At 45.4% G+C, this 19,780-nt stretch overlaps 1 protein-coding gene across 7 annotated transcripts in view; it reads right to left on the bottom strand.

Annotated features, from left to right (window-relative positions):
- The window catches only part of TACC1 (transforming acidic coiled-coil containing protein 1), a 123,809-nt gene extending 109,277 nt beyond the window's left edge, over nt 1-14,532 (bottom strand). For 4 of the 7 annotated variants that reach the window (XM_017961950.2, XM_031669489.1, XM_017961952.3 and 1 more), the window contains exon 1: nt 954-1,053. The gene's annotated coding sequence lies outside the window, so the exon portion shown is untranslated. Of the gene's footprint in view, nt 1-953; nt 1,054-14,062 lie in introns of those variants that run through there. The other 3 variants (XM_017961957.3, XM_017961958.3, XM_017961956.3) reach the window with 2 other exon arrangements.
- Between the last annotated feature and the right edge of the window lie 5,248 nt (nt 14,533-19,780).

Here is a 19,780-nt window from a genome sequence, read left to right as displayed (position 1 = left end):
CATCCCCTGTCCCAAATACATTTCCTCTTATATTTCTTCTGGCAGAATGTTTCCTTTCTCTTCCTCCTCAAGGCCGCCTGAGTTATTCATTCATTCATTCATTCATTCATTCAACAACTACATACTGAAGGCCTACTTTGATGTCTGTCTTACTCTGAATTCATCTTTGCAAAAATGATGGCTGAGGTAAGAGTTTTTGGGGCCTGCTACCAGCCTCAGGATGAACCTCTTGCAAATCTGTACCCTAACCCACTTCACATTATTGTTTTGCCACTGCCTAAACAATGAAAAATCAAAACTAAGAAACTGACTCACAGAACAGAGCTGGAAAGGCCCTCAGAGGCCATGTAGTTCCACCTTCTTTCATTCACACAAGTAAAGAAGTAAGTTGGTCGGGTGCAATGGCTCACGCCTATAATCCCAGCACTTTGGGAGGCCAAGACGGGTGAATCTCGTGAGGTTAGGAGTTCGAGACCAGCCTGGCCAACATAGTGAGACCCCGACTCCAGTAAAAATACAAAAATCAGCCGGGTGTGGTGGTGTGTGCCTGTAGCCCCAGCTACTTGGGAGGCTGAGGCAGGGGAATTGCTTGAACCTAGGAGACGAAGGTTGCAGTGAGCTGAGATCGTGCTACTGCACTCCAGCCTGGGCGACAGAGTGAAACTCTGTCTCAAAATAAAACCGAAACAAACAAACAAAAAAAGAAGTGAGTAAATTTATTCTATGCAGCAGCAGTAGAGACTTGCCCAAGTTATAGTTAGTAGCAAAGCCAGAACCAGGACTCAGCTTTCATCACTACCACCCAGTCCTTTGTTCTTTCCTCGATCATTATTTCCTTCATTCACACTTAATCCAAATACAAAGATTACACATCTGTTATTTTTCACCAGAAAATAAAAATTTTTACATTAAAATCCATCCCAGGTATATTCAATGTCAAAGAAAAGAATTACCTTTGATGGTTTGTCTTTGCATTTGATCTCAGTGTACTTGAAGAGTAAACATGCCAGCAATCAAGACTAGGACCTTTCTCTGGCCTTAGAACCCTTGGGACTGGAAGAGAATTAAGTCAGGTGGGAGTCACATGCTTAATCATAAGGTAAGTTTCCAGTGCAAGTTTCCAACCTCTTGCCTAAGGCTCACTTTCAGAAATTCCTCTGCAGTTCTACCAGCCACTCTGTGTGTCACTGTTCTGTAACACTTTGTGCTAGCAATGCTGAATTATGGCAAAAAAGAAAAAAAGTCTTTATTCCTCCATTTCAAGGTGATGCAACTGTCACCTATAATAAGTAGGAGGTTTCCAGAAGAGAACTCATGCTTCAGACCTGTGACCCTCCTTCCTTGCTGTGGAAACAGCTGCCAAGTGTACAATGTCAGTCTGTATTTTCAGGGAGAGGAACAAAAGCATTTGTTTTTATAAATTTCTTGTGTTTTGTTCCATTTACTTGTCATTTCTTTTCATATATAATGGTTCAGGGACAGTGTGCCCTTTCTGAGATTTTTATTGATTAAAAACAACAACAACAAAAAACAGGCTATTTTTTATTCCCTGGCAGTATTTTAGTCCCTGGCAGAGACAGAGTCTACCTATAATTCAAACATCCTGGACCCAGTAACCGCAAGTATCTTCTTGGAATATTGACTCTTTGTATTGTTTTGGGGTCTCATCTAATTTTGCAGTTGTGAGCTGGTGCAGTGTTTGAGTATTGAAACATGGATTCCAACCCCACAGCCTCGTGTGGAAGGGCAGAGCAGGAGGAATTCATCCACCAATACTTTATTTCCACTCACTAACCCAGCAGGTTCTGGCTTTAGTCATTCCACTGAGAAATGACAAAGCAGACAGAAAAACCAGGAGACTGCAAGAATCCTGAGGGCCTGGGTTCAAAGAAGCTCTTTAATTTGTGAGCCTTTGGAATTAAAATTAGTATGCATGGTTCACTGTGTAAAATTAACAGCATGGGCCAGGTGCGGTGGCTCATGCCTGTAATCCCAGCATTTTGGGAGGCAGAGGCAGGCAGATCACCTGAGGTCAGGAGTTGAGACCAGCCTGGCCAACATGGTGAAATCCCATCTCTACTAAAAATATAAAAAAATTAGCCGGGCATGGTGGTGGGCGCCTGTAACCCTAGCCGCTTGGGAGGCTGAGGCAGGAGAATTGCTTGAACCTGGGAGGTAGAGGTTGTAGTGAGCAGAGAACATGCCACTGTACTCCAGCCTGGGCAACAGAGGGAGACTCCGTCTCAAAAAAAAAAAAAAAAAAATTGTAGCATGAATATTTTTTTAAATGCCCTGACTGAGCAAAACAATCAAGGTCTATGGAGCCTGAAAATGCTTCAGAACAGAAGCAAACATTCAAAGGAAATCTCTAAAGGCAGACAAAGTAAAATAAAAGGTTCTTTTGGCTTAGAAGTCAAGACTGTCCCTAGAGGCCATATAGTGACTTTAGGATACTCACGAGCCAGAGAGAGCTGCCAAGGTACAACAAAACACAACGGGCTTTTAACCTTAAGCAGGTTAAATACAACGAAGAATAAGCACAGATAGAACACAACATCAGAGCCATGCTTTCTTCGAGAGGTCTGAAAGTTTTCCATCTTCCTGCGGAGAAAGATTAGAATTGCGCTAAAATGACTCTGCGCCTGCAAATGAAAATCCAGGAGCGCTATAAGAATGAGAGTTAAGAGGGAAGAAAATAAAAGGATAGTACCTGCCAGGCGTGGTATATGCAGAGATCAGTAGGGAGTGCTGTTTTGCTTTTTGCACATTCCACAGGGAGGAGACATTTCAGACAAAGATTGGTTTTTGAAGTCTTAGCTTAGAATGTTTCCATTTTCTTGCTCATTGTCACAAACTTTTTATGCACATTCAACTCCTTGATCTATATTGCTATGGATACTGTAACCACTTTCTTGAGCATTTGGGATCAAAAAGGTGCAGGCAACCCTAGACTCTGTCTTCTGGCTTCTCTGGCCCTCCAATAATGCTCCCTGGGGAAAAGGAGGTGTTCTGAGCCTACCTCTAGGACGCAGCAGAGCATAAGATAATTAATGCAAGAAGGGAAGCAAAGGCTTGAACAAAGTGGGCTGAATGTGCGGAATGGAATGGCTGGATCACCTGGATTGAAGCAGGCTAAAGGAGACCAATGGGATCATCTGGTCCCAAATCCCACCTGATGGAGGAATCCTCTGCTCAAGATTCCTGACCAGTGGCCAGGCAACCCCTGCTTGGAATCCTCAGAGATATTTCTGGCACACCCAGAGTTACAGCACTCAGATCTCTCTCCAAGAAAGGACTTAGCAAGCCAGCTTCAAGAAATGTGGTTAGCTGAGAACCTCCAGTTGTTAGTGCCTTCTGGGTCTGTCTCTTCTCTTGAGCTGAAATCAGTCTTCTCTGGCAGCCCCCAAACAATGGCTGAGCAAGGCAGTAGGATAAAGTCCTGGCCACTGCTGCCCAACAGGGTACTCCTCTAAGGGCCAAGCTTTGCTATGGTGCTCCCCATGGGGCAGGCAGAGACTTTGTTTTTCCTGCATCACAGCCTGAAGGCTCCATTATCCAATCCTGCTTTCCGTCCTTCTCCTCCCCTAGGTGTTACTCCTCAGTAAGGTGAACCACAGGGGATTTTTAGGATGTGAAACTGTTCTATATGATACTGTAATGGTGGAAACAGAACACTATACATGTGTCAAAACACATAGAACTTTACAGCACAGAAAGTGAACTTTTATGTATGCAAATCGAAGAAAAATCATTTACGCATTCAGAGGAAATGCAGATGAAATGCAGACTCTGACAAAACAATCTAATTGTATTACAAATGTATAAAACAACCGCACTGAAGATGGTGTAGGGAAAAACTGTTGACCTAAGTAACTTTAGGAATGGGTGGAGTCTATTAAGATGAAAGGTGAAAGAAACTGTACATAAGCACTGTCATCTAGTCGATAAAGTTGTTTCTCATGGGGATCCATGTTAACAACTCTAATGCCACTATATGTGTACATTGCAGTTGAACAATTGAGTGGATGAATGGCAGATGGTGGGAGCCAGGTTTCAGGTCGTAGTGGAAAGTTACAGGTAAGCAAGGGGAGGTCTAGAGTGACCCATATGACAATGAACTAGAGTTGCAGACATCAGTATGAATTCATGTTTAGCTTGAAATAGATATAGATGGCTACACATAGAAGTCAACACACACGGGCTGGGTGCAGTGGCTCACGCCTGTAATTCCAGCACTTCAGGAGCCCGAAGCACACAGATCACAAGGTCAGGAGTTGGAGACCAGCCTGGCCAACATGGTGAAACCCCATCTCTACTAAAAATACCAAAATTAGCCATGCGTGGTGGCAGGTGCCTGTAATCCCAGCTACTCAGGAAGCTGAGGCAGGAGAATCGCTTGAACTTGGGAGGCGGAGGTTGCAGTGAGCCGAGATCGTGCCACTGCACTCCAGCTTGGGCGACAGAGTGTGACCTCCATCTCAAAAAAAAAAAAAAAAAAAGAAGTCAGCACACACACATATATCTCCTTGTCCTATCTGCTGAGAGGGCCTAGAACCAATGGCACCCCAGTATCAACAAGCACGTCTAGTACCAAGATTTTGGTTTTCAACATCATGCACCAGTGAAAGGAACCAGGGATACTTGAAAAAATGGCTGATTCTAGGACTTGGTCAGGGAACATATAAGATGAGCCTGGAGTATCTTGTAGCACCAGAAGGTTAAAAAAAAAAAGGGCTCAAAATACAAATACAACACCAAGACCCACAATAATGGGGTCTAGCCAAATGAGAGAGTGCTCAATGGGCGAAGCTGGAACAATTTGAGCAACAAAACTAATAAATCAGTATTTGATTATAACCCAAAGTATTAAAAGAAATCCATGAGTCCCTACAAATATAAGTTAATGATTAAACAAATAAATAAATGAAGAGAAGAGACAAATGTCCATGATGGAATTCCAAGTAATTTATGTAGCCAGGCATAGTGGTTCACACCTATATAATCCCAGCACTTTGGGAGGCTGAGGCTCCACTGTAGCCTTGACCTCCCAGGCTCAAGTGATCCTCCCAATCTGAGCTCTCCATGTAGTCTAGGACTACAGGCATCTGACACCAGAGGCGACTGATTGTCTTCTTTGGCATATTCTTCTACCACCATGCCCTATTTGGGAGGTCAATTTGCTCAAGCAGCAGTCAGGCAATGCTTTTCCTGGCGTTCTCCAACCAGGGACCATCACACTGGCCAGTGCTGAGATAAGGAGCCTGTGGCAGAAGCTAAGCCAGTTGCCTCACTAAGCACTGTTGCTCCCCGGCCTGGCCTCCACAGCAAGACTTTCTCCATGGAGGAAACTGCATGTGGCTTTCTGTTCCAGCCCAGTCTCCTGATCTTGTCGAGAACTGACACTGTGAGTGGCACTGAGCAAAGCCACCGTCCCCAGCGTTGTTTCTTCTTTCATGCTGCATCACAGACTTGACATCGAGTACGTTCCCACTACCTTTCAGTAAATGAAACTGTTGGGGGTAGAATTCCTGCAAAGAATTCTCATAGACTGCTGGGGAGGAGGCCAGGTGGTGAGAAGCCGTGATAGGGAGGCACGGCGGAGAAGTCCTTAGATTGAGTGCCAAGACTTTTGTTTTAGTCTGGGCCTTGTCGCTGACCAGCTGCGGGTAAGGAAATTCCCACTCCAGGACTAATTTTCCCCGCCTGGTAAAGGAGGTGGCAGAGCTAGGTCATTTCTGAGGGCCTCCCAATTTTTGTTCTCTAGGATCCAACCCTTGAGTCAAATGACTTCCATGCCCTAAATGTCCCCAGGCTGGGCCCTTCCACAATTTTTGTGTCCTTATCACAGCCCACTATATTGTCTTTTCTGAGTGCTTTGCCTGATGACAAAACAGCTGACTTCAGAATGGGACCATCACAATGATATCTGGCTGCCAGCCACAAAGATAAGAGAATTAGAGAGTTTGGAGCTGAACAGAATCCTCAGAAATGTGTCTCCCCCCAGGGACTGGTCACTACTTTTGTCAAGCATAAGGGTGTCACTAGAGATGTCCTGAGGGGACTCTGATGTGCCTCTCTTACCCTCTGCAGGAGGCTGAACAATGACTTCAAATTTATCAGTTCCTAATCCCTGGAAACTGTAAAGGTTATCGTTATCTTATTCTTTTGTTTTGGAGACAGAGTCGTGCTCTGTTGCCCAGGCTGGAGTGCAGTGGTGCAATCATAGCTCCCTGCACCCTTGACCTCCCGAGCTCAAACGATCCTCCCACCTCAGCCTTCCAAGTAGCTGGGACTACAGCCATGTGCCACTATGTCTGGGTAATTTTTTTCTTTTTGGTAGAGACAGGGGTCTTACTGTGTTGCCCAGGCTAATCTGGAACTCCTGGGCTCAAGCCATCCTCCTTCTTCCGCCTCTCAAAGCACTGGAATTATAGGCACGAGCCACCGCACAGGCATGAGCCACAGTGCCCAGCCAGGTTACCTCATTTGGAACAATATTTTATTATTTGTAAATATCTTACTGTATTTGCTAATGTGATGAAATTAAGGATTTCTGAGAGAGGGAGACTATCCTGAATTATCTGAGTGGGCCTTAAATGCAACCCAAAGCATCATTATACAAGAGAGGCAAAGGAAGATTTCATACATGAGATATCACCACGGAGGTCAACATCAAAGGGATATGGTCACAAGTCAAGGAATGCTGGCAGCCACCAGACACCAAAAGAGGCAAGGGACAAGGACCAGATGATTTCCTGGAGTCACTGGAGGGAGTACTGGCCAGTCAACTCCAGTTCTCACCTCCAGAACTGGGAGAGAATGCATTTCGGGTTTTGTTCTGTTTTAAGCTACCTTGTTCGTGGTCATTCGTTAGAGCAGCCGCAGGAAACTAACACACCCTCTTCCTAAATTTCAGGGACATCTTCCTTTCCTACAGATTTTCTCTTTTAAGCTAACAAACAAAGCCACCTCTCAGGTGGGTCAGGATCCATTCTGTCAGTCAGGATCAGGATCCCAGCAAATAACACTCTTTGACTCGAGGGTTTAATAAAGGGACCATTTACAAAGGTCTGAGGAGGGTTTGGGAGGCCACAGGAAACAGCAGCGTAGCCCAGGGCTGCCCATTGTAGGAGATGCTGTCATTGCCTTAGGCCTGAAGGGTCAGTGGAGAGAGTTGAGTGCAGGGGGTGGTTGCTGACAGGAGTCCTGGCCTTCAGTCAGGGGACACCACCAGCCCATGGAAGCAGCAGGAAAGGAAGAAGTGGACTAAATCCTCCATGGCACACTCCCCTCCCTCTCAACTTACCTGCAGGTGCCCTCCTCTGGCTAAATCTACCTGGAAGCCAGATGTAAGGGTGCCAGTCTGGCCAGCCTCCCAGGCACAGCGTGGGTGGAAAATGGTGGAGAGTGATTGCTAAGGCCAAATGGAAAAATCCAGCACCCATGTAACTTTAGCTTCCTCTCAAGACTCTCCACACAACCAGTTTAGTTTCAAGGAATAGAAGGACCCCTGGACCTTGCTCTGTGACCCAGGGCAACTCCCCACCTCTCTAAGCCTCTTTTTCCAAAGCTGTGAAATGAAGGGTTTCGAATAGAGAGTAAGATCCCTTTCAGCTCTGGTGTTCATGATTCTACAAGCAGATCTCATGCTTTTTCCCAGGCTCGACTGATGCATGCCTCAAGTCCTGACAGCTGTGTATGAACTAAGATACATCTATCCAGGCCTCTCTTTTCCATGACGTATCCTTGCATCTGAACAAGCACGTGCGGTGCCTGCTGGAAATCCAGCCACTCCAAGGAAGACAGCAGGCTGTGTTCTCACGTGGTATGTAGACACACAGGCGTGCTGGAAAAGGAAACGTGAGACTACGAAAACCAGACCGACCCTGGAGAGCCAGCTGTGAGACAAGGAGACAGGCATAAGGCAAGCCACTCCCCGCCAGGCTGCGTCAGCAGGCCGCGGGCACTCCTGGTTGTTCCCGCAGGAAACTCTAGGGGGCATCGCAGCTAACTATGGCTGGTGCAACCCTCAGGCTGGCCAGCAACGCGACTGCCAGGCCTGGCAGGCCAAGCAAAGCCTTGGCTGCCAGCAGCCATGCAGATGGTAATGATTAACCAGAAAGTCAAACTATGGAAAGTTCCAAGGGCCAGGAGAGTCCCTCGTTGCACAATAAACATACCAAGCCCTCTCTGCCACCCTGGGGCATTTTGTTCTGTATTGTGTCTGCTTTTGCAACTCTTCCTTTCTGCTTGTATCCATCTGGAACCTTCTTTTAAAAATACAGGCTTATGGCCAGGCGCGTGGCTCACACCTATAATCTCAGCATTTTGGGAGGCCAAGGAGGGCGGATCACCTGAGGTCAGAAGTTCAAGACCAGCCTGCCTGGCCAACATGGTGAAACCCCATCTCCACCAAAACTACAAAAATTAGCTGGGTGTGGTGGCAGTTGCATTTAATCCCAGCTACTCAGGAGGCTGAGGCAGGAGAATCACTTGAACCTGTGAGGTGGAGGTTGCAGTGAGTCGAGATCGCACCACTGCCCTCCAGCCTGGATGACAGAGCAAGACTCTGTCTCAAAAACAGAAAGAAAAAAAAAAGACTGAAGTTAAAGAAGAAGGTATCTGGTGTCTGCATTGCCTCTAGAAGATTGAAAGTGCAGAAGGTGTGGAAGCCCTCCCCTCTCTGCCATCCCCTAAATCTTGGGAGACCTGGGATGAGCAACAGGTTTCCCTTCCTTTCCCCAGTTCCCCTACTTATTAAACTAGGACCCTGCGCAATGACTGATGGGCCATGAATGAGAACGGTTTACAGTGCATTATTTGAGGCAGAGACATCTAAGGAGGACCTGAATTCCAACATGTTAAAAAACTCCCAGAACTGCTGATTCCTAAATTCCATTGTCCTCTTGTTTCCAGCAAAATAATTTGATTCTTGTTATAAACACGCCCACGCTTGGCCAGTGTATGTTTTAAGGTTGTCCGGTGAATTAAGAGCCTCGAGGCTTTCCTGGAGGTGAGGAAGGAAGGGGAGCCTGGGAGAGGCTGGGAATGGGGTGGGAGAGGGGCCACCAAGAAAAAGGACAGAGGGAGAGGGCTCTGGGCACCCAGGAAGAACATCACACCCACTTCCTACTGCTGCCGGGCGCTGTCCCTGCTGAGCTGGTGCTAGGAATTGTTCGGAAAATTCAGGTAAGCAGCCTCTCTGTGAAGGAACACAGCAAGAACCTGCGGTCCGGACCTCAGACCATCAGAAAGGAGAGTGCCTTTCTCGCCAGGGAACAGATAACCACAGTGGCATGGGGCAAGGGGTTTCCTGGGAATCTCCCTGCCCTAAGTGCATCTCCCCTAGTCACTGTCACACTGAAGCCTAAAAGTCCCCCAAGGGAGCTACACCAGTGTATGAATTAATTGATTACTTTCAAACAGTTTGCTAAATATCAAGTGCTGGTTAAAGGGGGTTCTAATGGACCAAAATAAACAAAAAAGAGAATCAATTCTGGGTATGACAGACGGAGGGTATTTATTGCAGAACGGGGCTTGGTGGGAGTCCACAGCTGGGATCGTCTCTGTCTTGTCGGAGCGTGACTGAGATGTCTGGAAAAAAGAAAAAGATACCCCTGCCTGGGATGAGCAGCGAAGCCTCTGGGAGAGCACAGAGAAAGGTGAAGAAGGCAACTTGCTTTACAATTTTACCCACACCTGGAGCTGCCTGGAACAGTTTCCTTGCTCAGATGCAATGACGCCGTGCATCTCCTGTCCCGTGCCCTCTGAATCTTCCAAACTCTGCTCTCCAAAATGCCCAAGTGTGTTTTGCCCAGACTAGCGCTGTGCGCATGTTGCAAGAGTTATGACTGTTGTTTATCAGCTTCTATGTGCCGTACTCTTCAAACAGACACAAATGGAATTATTAGATTTACTAGAACTATAATGTTGGGTTTAAACACTCATACCCAAATTAGATAGTCCTAAATTAGAATGCCAACTCCAGCGCTTACTAGCTATCTGCTTTTGTGCATATTATCTCCTTCTCTAAACCTTGCTATCGTTATTTGCAAACCGGGGATAATAATAGTATTCACCTGACAGGCGGCCATGAGGCTTAAACAAATGAGGTGATGCACGGGAAGCACTTAGCACAATGCCTGGGTCATAGTAAGTGCTCAGTCAATGTCAGCCATTGATTTATTTCTCATCTACTTCTACTTCAAGTAAAAATTGGCAAACTAGTTTCAAGATCATTATACATGTAATCCAGACTCAGGCCGAGCTCACAAATTTGTTCTTTGAAAAAACCACAGAATTATTTTGTAAGTCATGATCTACTTTTGCTGTTGTTGTTGTTGTTTTAAATCAGCTACATTTAACTCTTAAATTTCATATCTCAGTTGGAAATCCTAAAGTCATCCTTCCAAAAATACAAGTGGTTCAGCCAATGACATTGATTAAAAAAAAAGAGAGAGAGAGAAGAAAAAACCATATTTTTGCTTTATATAACATTAGGTCAGAGGTGGGACTCATTTCCACAACTACAAAGCTAAATAAATTACACTTATACCATTTTCCTTTCCTTTCCTTTCCTTTCCCTTTCTTTCCTTTCTTTTCTTTTCTTTTCTTTTCTTTTCTTGTTATTTTGAGACAGAGTCTCACTTTGTCACCCAGGCTGGATTGCAGTGGTACAATCTTGGCTCACTGCAACCTCCACCTCCTGGGCTTAAGCAATTCTCCTGCCTCAGCCTCTGGAGTAGCTGAGATTACAGGCACCTGGCACCACACTCAGGTAATTTTTGTATTTTTAGTAGAGATGGGGTTTCACCATGTTGGCCAGGCTGGTCTCAAACTCCTGGCCTCAAGTGATCTGCCTGCCTTGGCCTCCCAAAGTGCTGGGATTATAGGCATGAGCCACCACGCCCAGCCTACACTTACTTCACTTAATGCAAGGATGTGATTTGGCAATGCCAACCCTAAAGACTAGTTTTTGTTGTTGTTGTTGTTGTTTTCAGTTTTATCTCTGGAAGAACAGATAAGCTCTTCCCTGAAGGTCCTAGGCTGTCTCCCAGGGTCCTTCCTAGCTGCGGTCCAAGCACAATCCTCTCCCCAGCTCAAACTGAAATTACACTGCATTTGTTGGTGTCCATTTTATAGTTTCAAATACCAGTTACTTCTTATTTCCAGACTGCCCCCAAGCTACTTTTCCTTGGGTTAACACAACAACCTCTTTTACACATAACATATTTATTGAATGTTTACCATATGCCAGATGCAATTCTAAATGCTTCATGTGGATTAACTAATTTTATCTTTGTGATATCTTGGTGAAATAGGTACTGTTGTTATCATCTTTCTCCAGAGGATATTATTTTTGAAGAAACTGAGGCACACAGGTTTGTATAATTTGCCCAAGATGACCAAGCTAAAATGTGGCAGAGCTGAGATGCGAACCCAGGCAGTCAGGCTACAGAGCCTGGCACTTTCCCATTGAACCTTACCACCTCAGTAGGGCACAGTGGCTCACGCCTGTAATCCTGAAACTTTGGGCAGCTGAGGCAGGAGGATCGCTTGAGACCAGGAGTTCAAGACCAGCCTGGGCATCATAGGGAGACCCCCATCTCTACGCAAAAAATAAAAAATTTTTAAAAATTGCCAGGTATGGTGGTGCATACCTGTAGTTTCAGCTCCTGGGGAGGCTCAGGTGGGAGAATCACTTGCACCCAGGAGGTTGAGGCTGCAGTGAGCTAGGATTATGCCACTGTACTCCAGCCTGGATGACACAGCAAGACCCTGTATCTAAAAAATAAAACAAACAAACAAAAACTATACCAACTCTCAGAGAAAAAAGTGATGTTTATCAGGGATGCAGTTTGGACAAGAATCCTAACTCCACTTATTCTTAGGAGCACTCTTCCTTCCCACAGAACATTCCGTCCTGGCCCTGTGACCCTGCTCCTCCTAGCCTATTCTCAGGGGCATTCTTGAACAAAATACAAAAAAGCCACACTCACAACAATGTCCTTCTTACTTCTGTCAAACAGGGCTGCAAAAATATTCAAGGCAGTGTGGCTCAGACTCAGGGGGAGGGGCCCCAGCCCCACCTTCACCATTAAGTGGCCGGGTGCCCTCAAGCCAGTCACTCAGTGGCTCTTCCTTTCCACTCCACACAGCAGAGTGGGGGTCATGCCAAAAGCTGCCTTACAGGGCTTTGTGAGGATTCCATGAGCTCATCTGTGTAATGTGCTCAGTCCCATGCCTGGCTCAGTAAGTAATCTGATATCGTAAAGGAAGATCAATAATTCGCTGTTACAATTATTGATCACATAGTTCATAACTGTGAGCACACTTAGAAGGACAAATTCAGAAAAGACTTAGAGAGAGAGGCCAAGTTGTATTATCAGCTCTCTGGGGCTCTGCCCCTTGTCTGTCCCTGCACAGGAGGTCAGGTGCCTGAGATGGAACAGCTCGCTCGCTGAGCCTGGTTGGCACTCCCACCTCCAACAGGTTCCCCAGGGCAGAAGGCGATCATTAAAGGAGGCGGATGGGAAGGCCGAGTAAGAGCCTAGACAGGGGCAAGCTAAAAATCCCTCCATCAATCACCTTTGTTCCATAAGCAGTCATTTTCAGTCTAGGCAAAGCACTGCTTATTGCAGGTCAGCAGTTCTGCAAATTGTTTTAAAAGCATGCTTTTAACTGGGACCCTCGACATAAAAGTCAGGTAAGGATGGAGCTACTTTGTTGGAAGTGGGAAGAGGAGGTGCCCCCAGGCTCCACGGTGAACGCCACAAAGGGGACCTGCATCCCTTCCCAGGAGCAAGGATGTCCTTAGATCACAAGATGTTTTCTTTTCTTTTCTTTTTCTTTCTTTTTCTTTTTTTTTTTTTGACACAGAGTCTTGCTCGGTTGCCCAGACTGAAGCGCAGTGGTGTGATCTCAGCTCACTGTAACCTCCACCTCCCGGGTTCAGGTAATTCTCCTGCCTCAGCCTCCTGAGTAGCTGGGATTACAGGTGCCTGCCACCATGCCCAGCTAATTTTTATATTTATAGTAGAGATGGGGTTCCACCATATTGGCCAGGCTAGTCTCAAACTCCTGACCTCAAGTGATCTGCCCACCTCAGCCTCCCAAAGTGCTGGGATTACAGGTGTGAGACACTGTGCCCAGCCACACAAGATGTTTTGTAAGTTCAAAAGCCATTTTCTAAGAGAAACAAATGTATATAATAAACGTGAACCCAGCTGAGTCGTCCTTATGCAGAAGCCATGCTGAGTTCTCTGAGCAGGTCCAATGTCAGCACGTGTATTGTCAAGGCTGGCCTTCCAGAGACCCACTGCCGGGAGCCCGTGCCTCACGAAGGCAAGGGCTACACGCAGGTTACTGGGTAGACCAGTTAGCTTTGCCCCAGACAGAAACATTTTAGACAGCACCTGGGTTCTGTCCATAAACGCAGGGCACTGATGCTCAAGGACCCTGACCAGGGTCTGTGCCACATCCCTGCACCCAGAGAAACAACTCAAGGTAGTTGTCTCCAAGGCAATGGGTGGAAGGAAAGGAGGGAGGGAGCATCTGGGCCAGAAGAACACATGGCCCAGGTCCCGGGAAACAGCCGCGCCCAGCTCACCGTGGTGAGAATGCTTTTCCCAGCCCTGTCCCGTTCTCACTTCTCCCCGAATCTATTCCCAGATGAAGGTATTTATGACGGCTCCTGGGCATTTCAGGGGCGGAAAGAAAAAAGAAGAAAAGAGAAGAGAGAAGCAAAGGGAAAAGAAAAGAAAAGAGAAAAATCAGGGATTCACAATATTTACTTCCTAGAATTCTGCCTTTCAATACCTCCCACACGAAACAAAGTATGTGGTTCCAGAGACCCAAGAATTAAAGTTCAACTTGGAAAGAGAGAGGGAAAAGGAATGCCTGAACTTATTCCAGATTCGTGGCCAGTCCACCCACCACCCAGTGCATACCCAAGCGAGGGAAACACCTCAGCCCCGGGCTTAAAGGACGAGCACTTCGAGCACTTCGTTTTGCTCAATAAGTGTGAAGTGGCCTCAGGAACGTGCAGTCCCCAGTTTCCTACCTCTTCGGCGGGGGTCCCCAGGGTCGCTCCCCTCTCCCTTCTGCGCCACCTGCTACCGCTGATTTGGCATTCTCCTGGGGAAGCCGCGGGGCGATCAGGGAGGAGTTCCGAGGAAGGAAGGGGAGGGCATGGTCTCCCAACCAAGCACTTGGTTCCAGGGAAAAGGATGTTTTGTAACTTTCAGCTTGAATTTCCAGAGGCAGAACAGGAAATGTCCACGGGGCTGGAGCTCAAGTGCGAAGTCAGCCGGGGCTCCGGCTCCTTTCCGAGGGGCGCTTCCTACGTGCTCCCGACGCTGGCCCTGTCTGGAATTTAAAGCTACGTCTGAATTCTGGTGCCTTTTCCCCTCTTACTCCTTCCTCTAGCACTTCTTCTTCTTCTTCTTTTTTTTTTTTTTCTTAATGGAACGTCAGCTTCGTTCCTGACATGCTGGAAAAAGTTTCTTTTGCTTCAACTTGGCTCAGAAACATCCTCTCCTTGTGAGAGTATTTCTCCTATTACAAAGTTCAGTTTAAAAAAAGAGTTGTTTTGCCAACTTTTGTACTGAGAACATTTTTGACGGATTTTCCCCCCCGATCGCTTGGATTCCAAGAAACATACACACCCACATCCCTCTGTTTTTTGTTTTTTCTCCTTCTAACTGAAAAATAGTAATAACAGCTGGTTGGACTGGGCACAGTGGTTTGCGCCCATAATCCCCGCCCTTTGGAAGGCTGAGGCAGGAGAATTGCTTGAGCTCAGGAGGTTGAGACCAGCCTGGGCAACATAGTGAGACCCTGTCTCTACATAACGTTTTAAAATTAGCCTGGCACAGTAGCTTGTGTCTGTAGTCCCAACTACTTGAGTCCAGGAGTTGGAGGCTACAGTGAGCTATGATTGAGCCATGGCAATCCAGCCTGGGCAACAGAGTGAGATCCTGTCTCTAATGATAATAATAGTAATAATAACAATAGCTGGTCAAATATTGCAGGGCTGGTGGGGTGCTGTGGCTCATGCCTGTAATCCCCCAGCACTTTGGGAGGCCAAGGTGGGAGGATCACCTGAGGTCAGGAATTCAAAACCAGTCTGGCCAACATGGGAAACCCCATCTCCACTAAAAATACAAAAATTAGCCAGGTGTGGTGGTGGGCATCTGTAATCCCAGCTACTCGGGAGACTGAGGCACAAGAATCTCTTGAACCATAGAGGCGGAGGTTGCAGTGAGCCTAGATCACGCCACTGCACTCCAACCTGGGTGACAGAGTGAGACTCCGTCTCAAAAAAAAAAGAAAAAAGATTGCAATGCGTGTGTTCTTGTTCTTACACTGTGGGCGGTAGCGTGCTGCCTCACTCAGCCTTGTCTGTGTGATTGTGTTCCCCACAGCACAGTGTGCATCCTGTGTGGTAAAGAGGGGTAACGGGTAATGACGGTCTTCAAGGGTGTCTCTTAGTTCTAGGTCTTTCTATAATGGTCACACAGGAATTGGCTACCTTTTTCAAATGGGGTCCCATTTCAAATTACAAACTCTATCTCCTCTACTCCCCACCCCCACTCCCCACCCCAGGGATAAGCCTGGAAGACCCCTGGTTGTGATTTGTGGAGGTGATTGGGTGGAAGTAACCGGGCTGAGAGGCTAATCATAAGATTCAGTTGTTGGTAACCGCCCAGGGGGTAGCATGTCTGTGAACTGTCAAATGCCACCACAGATTGGGAACCTTTAGGGTACTTTTGACCCCTGCAACAAAACTCAGTAGTTTTCATGGTGTTAATTGGGAATTTGTTCACAAGCAGGAAATGAGAATATCTCCTCTGTTCTATGTATTAGAAGCCATGTTGGCCAGGTTGGTTTCGAACTCCTGACCTCAGGTGATCCGCCCACCTTGGCCTCCCAAAGTGCTGGGATTATAGGCATAAGCCACAGCACCTGGCCTGCACTGCAATCTTTTACCAGCTATTGTTATTATTACTATTATTATCATTACTTGCACATTCATAGTGCAAGTAAGATTGTAAGAAAAAATAATTTGTTAGGCCAGGTGCAGTGGTTCATGCCTGTAATCCCAGCACTTTCGGAGGCCAAGGCAGGAGGATCACTTGAGTCCAGGAGTTCAGGACAAGCCTGAGCAACCTAGGGAAGCCCTGTCTCTACAAAAATAAAATAAAATAAATTAGCCAGTTCGGTGGTGCCTGTACCCCCAGCTACTTGGCAGGCTGAGGCAGGAGGATCACTTGAGCCTGGGAGATCGAGACTGCAGTGAGCTATGATTGTACCATTGCACTCTAGCCTGAGCAGCAGAGCAAGACCCCATCTCAAAAAAAAAAAAAAAAAAAGAAAGAAAGAATAAAAGAAAAGAAATAAAAATTGCCAATTCATCGTGTTAGAAAGTTTCAAATGTTTTAGGAGTATCTTTTATTTACAAAAATTATACTGTATGTATAACAGACTAAGGCTAGCAATTTCTAGATTGTTGAGTTGATGTACTGATTACACATAATTTTTATCTAGTCAGTGAAGCAAGACTGACCCTAGGTGATGTTTTTCTGTTCTGGCTTAAGTTTTGTACCTAAACTTGAAAGTAATTGAAATGCATTTATATTCTGAAATTTAGATAGTCTATCATTTCAAACTCAATGTAATGTGGAGATAATCCTAATCAACAAATTTTAACCCAGCATTAAAAATATGTAGTTAGATGTCTATTTTATAGTCTAACATATTTAAACATTATATTAAAATAAACATATGATCTCAAGAACCAGATTCTGAAAAGAGGTAGACAGATTGAGTCTGTCTGATATCTAAACAATAGACAAACTAAGTTTTAAAAAGATTAATTATGCCCCCACTTAAGGGCAGAAGTCTAATTCCACAAATTTGAAGAATATGTAGCCTCATGAACACATCTGACCAGAGATATGGAGTGTTGCCTAGCAGAGTTAGTGGGATGTCACTTCTGATTCTTTTTCTTTCTTTATTTTATTTTATTTTTTATTATTATTGTTTTTTTGAGAGGGAGTCTTGCTCTGTTGCCCAGGCTGGCATGCAGTGGTGCGATCTCGGTTCACTGCAAGCTCCGCCTCCCGGATTCACGCCATTCTACTGCCTCAGCCTCCCAAGTAGCTGGGACTACAGGTGCCTGCCACCATACCTGGCTAATCTTTTTGTATTTGTATTTGTATTTTTGAGACGGAGTCTCACTGTTTTGCCCAGGCTGGAGTGCAGTGGTGCAGTCTCGGCTCACTGCAAACTCCGCCCCCTGGGTTCACGCCATTCGCCATTCTCCTGCCTCAGCCTCCCGAGCAGCTGGGACTACAGGTGCCCACCACCAAGCCAGGCTAATTTTTTGTATTTTTAGTAGAGATGGGTTTCACCTTGTTAACTAGGATGGTCTGGATCTCCTGACCTCCTGATCCGCCCGCCTTGGCCTCCCAAAGTGCTGGGATTACAGGCATGAATCTTTTTGTATTTTTAGTAGAGTTGGGGTTTTACCGTGTTAGCCAGGATCGTCTCCGTCTCCCGACCTCGTATCCACGCGCCTCAGCCTCCCAAAGTGCTGGGATTACAGGCATGAGCCACCGCGCCTGGCTGGCACTTCTGATTCTTACCCTGAGAGCAAGATTCACTAGATCAGTCACCTCTGTTGCAATTATTAAACTACTTGCTTTGATATCATGAATATAGACACAAGTATAAAAATCTCTCGTTGAACCGCAAAAGACAGAGCTGAAGGTGAGATGAAAACCCAGGCTTTTCAAGGTGAAAGCTAAACAATATTTCACAAAAGGCCAAATGCTGGATTGGTTTGTGGATGAGGGACCATATTGAATTTAACTGGCTACATAGCATTGATTGAGTGCTTACTACGTGTGCCAGGTCTGTTTGAGGCCTTCTCAGATAGAACACAATTTTTCATACAACAGCACTATAAAATATTGTTGCTCTCATTTTACAGAAGGGGAGCTTAGGTTCTGAGATGTATATTTTGCAATTTTACTTGCCAGTGTTAAGATTGTTCATGATCTGAGTTTCTTGCTTTTGTAAAAGAAAGATTTATTGTATTCATGATGCCTGTCTAGTCCTGCAACTCCCTACCATGTTATATGTTATAATTGAAAATGTCATCCATTGATTCGTCCCAGTCAGTAAATATTTAATAAATACCAATGTGCATAGCACTGGGCCAGGGTGGAATGACTCAAACCCTGCCCTAGGAATGTTTGTAATCTAGAAGGGAGATGAGATAAAAATATGTCTTTCTTTCCTTCTTTCTTTTCTTTTTTCTTTTTTGTTTTTTGTTTTTTGTTTTTTGGTTTTTGGTTTTTTTGAGACTGAGTCTTGCTCTGTCGCCTGGGCTACGCAGTGTTGTGATCTTGGCTCACTGCAACCTCCACCTCGCGAGTTCAAGCAATTCTCCTGCCTCAGCCTCCCAAGTAGCTAGGACTACAGGTGCAGGCGACTATGCCCAGCTAAGTTTTGTATTTTAGTAGAGATGGGGTTTCACCATGTTGGCCAGGCTGGTCTCGAACTCAAGTGGTCTGCCTGCCTCGGCCTCCCAAAGGGCTGGAATTATGGGAGTGAGCCACTTTGCCTGGCTTAAAAATACCTATCTCATTTAACTCAACATTTCCCCTTCTAGGTCTATACTCAAGAGAGATGCGAACATATGTCCACAGAAAAACCTGTACACAAATGCTTATAGCAGCATTATTCATAACAGCTGTTTCTGTAAACAACCCAAATGTCCATCAACTGATGAATGAACAAAATGTGGTATATCCACACAATAGAATATTATTTGGCCTTAAAAAGAAATGAAGTACTGATACATTCGGTACTTCATCTACAACATAGATGAACCTGGACACCATTATGCTAAGTGAAAGAAGTCAGTCACAAAACACCACATATTATATGATCCATTTTTATGAAATGTCCAGAATGGGTAAATCTATAGAGATGGAAAGTAGTGGTTGCCAGTGCCTGGGGGCGTGGGGAGCTTGGGGGTTGACAGCTAAAGGATACGGGGTTCCTTTTAGGAATGATAAAAATGTTCTAGGTCAGATGCAGTGGCTCACATCTGTAATCCCAGCATTTTGGGAGGCCAAGGCGGATGGATCACTTGAGGCCAGGAGTCCAAGACCAGCCTAGCCAAATGGTGAAACTCCATCTCCACCACAAATACAAAAATTAGTTGGGTGTTGTGGGCAAAACTGTAATCCCAGCTACTTGGGAGGCTGAGGCAGGAGAATCTTTTGAGCCTGGGAGGTGGAGGTTGCAGTGAACCGAGGAGATCAGTCCACTGCACTCCAGTATGGGCAACATGACTCGGTCTCAAAAAAATAAAAAAATAAAAAAATAAAAATTCTAAAATTGATTGCAGCAGTGGTTGCACAATTTTGTGAATATACTAAAAATTGTTGAACTGCTGTTCTAAATGGGTGAATTTATGGTACGTGAATGATATCTAAATGGAGAACTGTTGTAGAAACAAAACACATACCTGAAAAAATATCCATTTATCTTGTAACCATTCCAACTTCCAAAGTGTCACATTCCATGTACACTTTTTTGTTTCCTTGGCTAATTCATTCTAAGGTCTCTCCAACCCGGGCAACTGAGCAAGACTCAGTCTCAAAAAAAAAAAAAAAAAAAGAAAAAGAAAAAAAAAGAAAAGAAAAGAAGGAAAGAAAGAAGGAAAGAGGTATTTTTGAGAAATTCAAGGCACTGTCTGAGAAAA

The sequence above is a fragment of the Papio anubis genome, chromosome 8, assembly GCF_008728515.1.
Source record: "Papio anubis isolate 15944 chromosome 8, Panubis1.0, whole genome shotgun sequence".
NCBI classification, from domain to species: domain Eukaryota; kingdom Metazoa; phylum Chordata; class Mammalia; order Primates; family Cercopithecidae; genus Papio; species Papio anubis.
The sequence above is the reverse complement of the archived record's forward strand: the minus strand, read 5'-3'. Positions and strand labels throughout refer to the sequence as shown.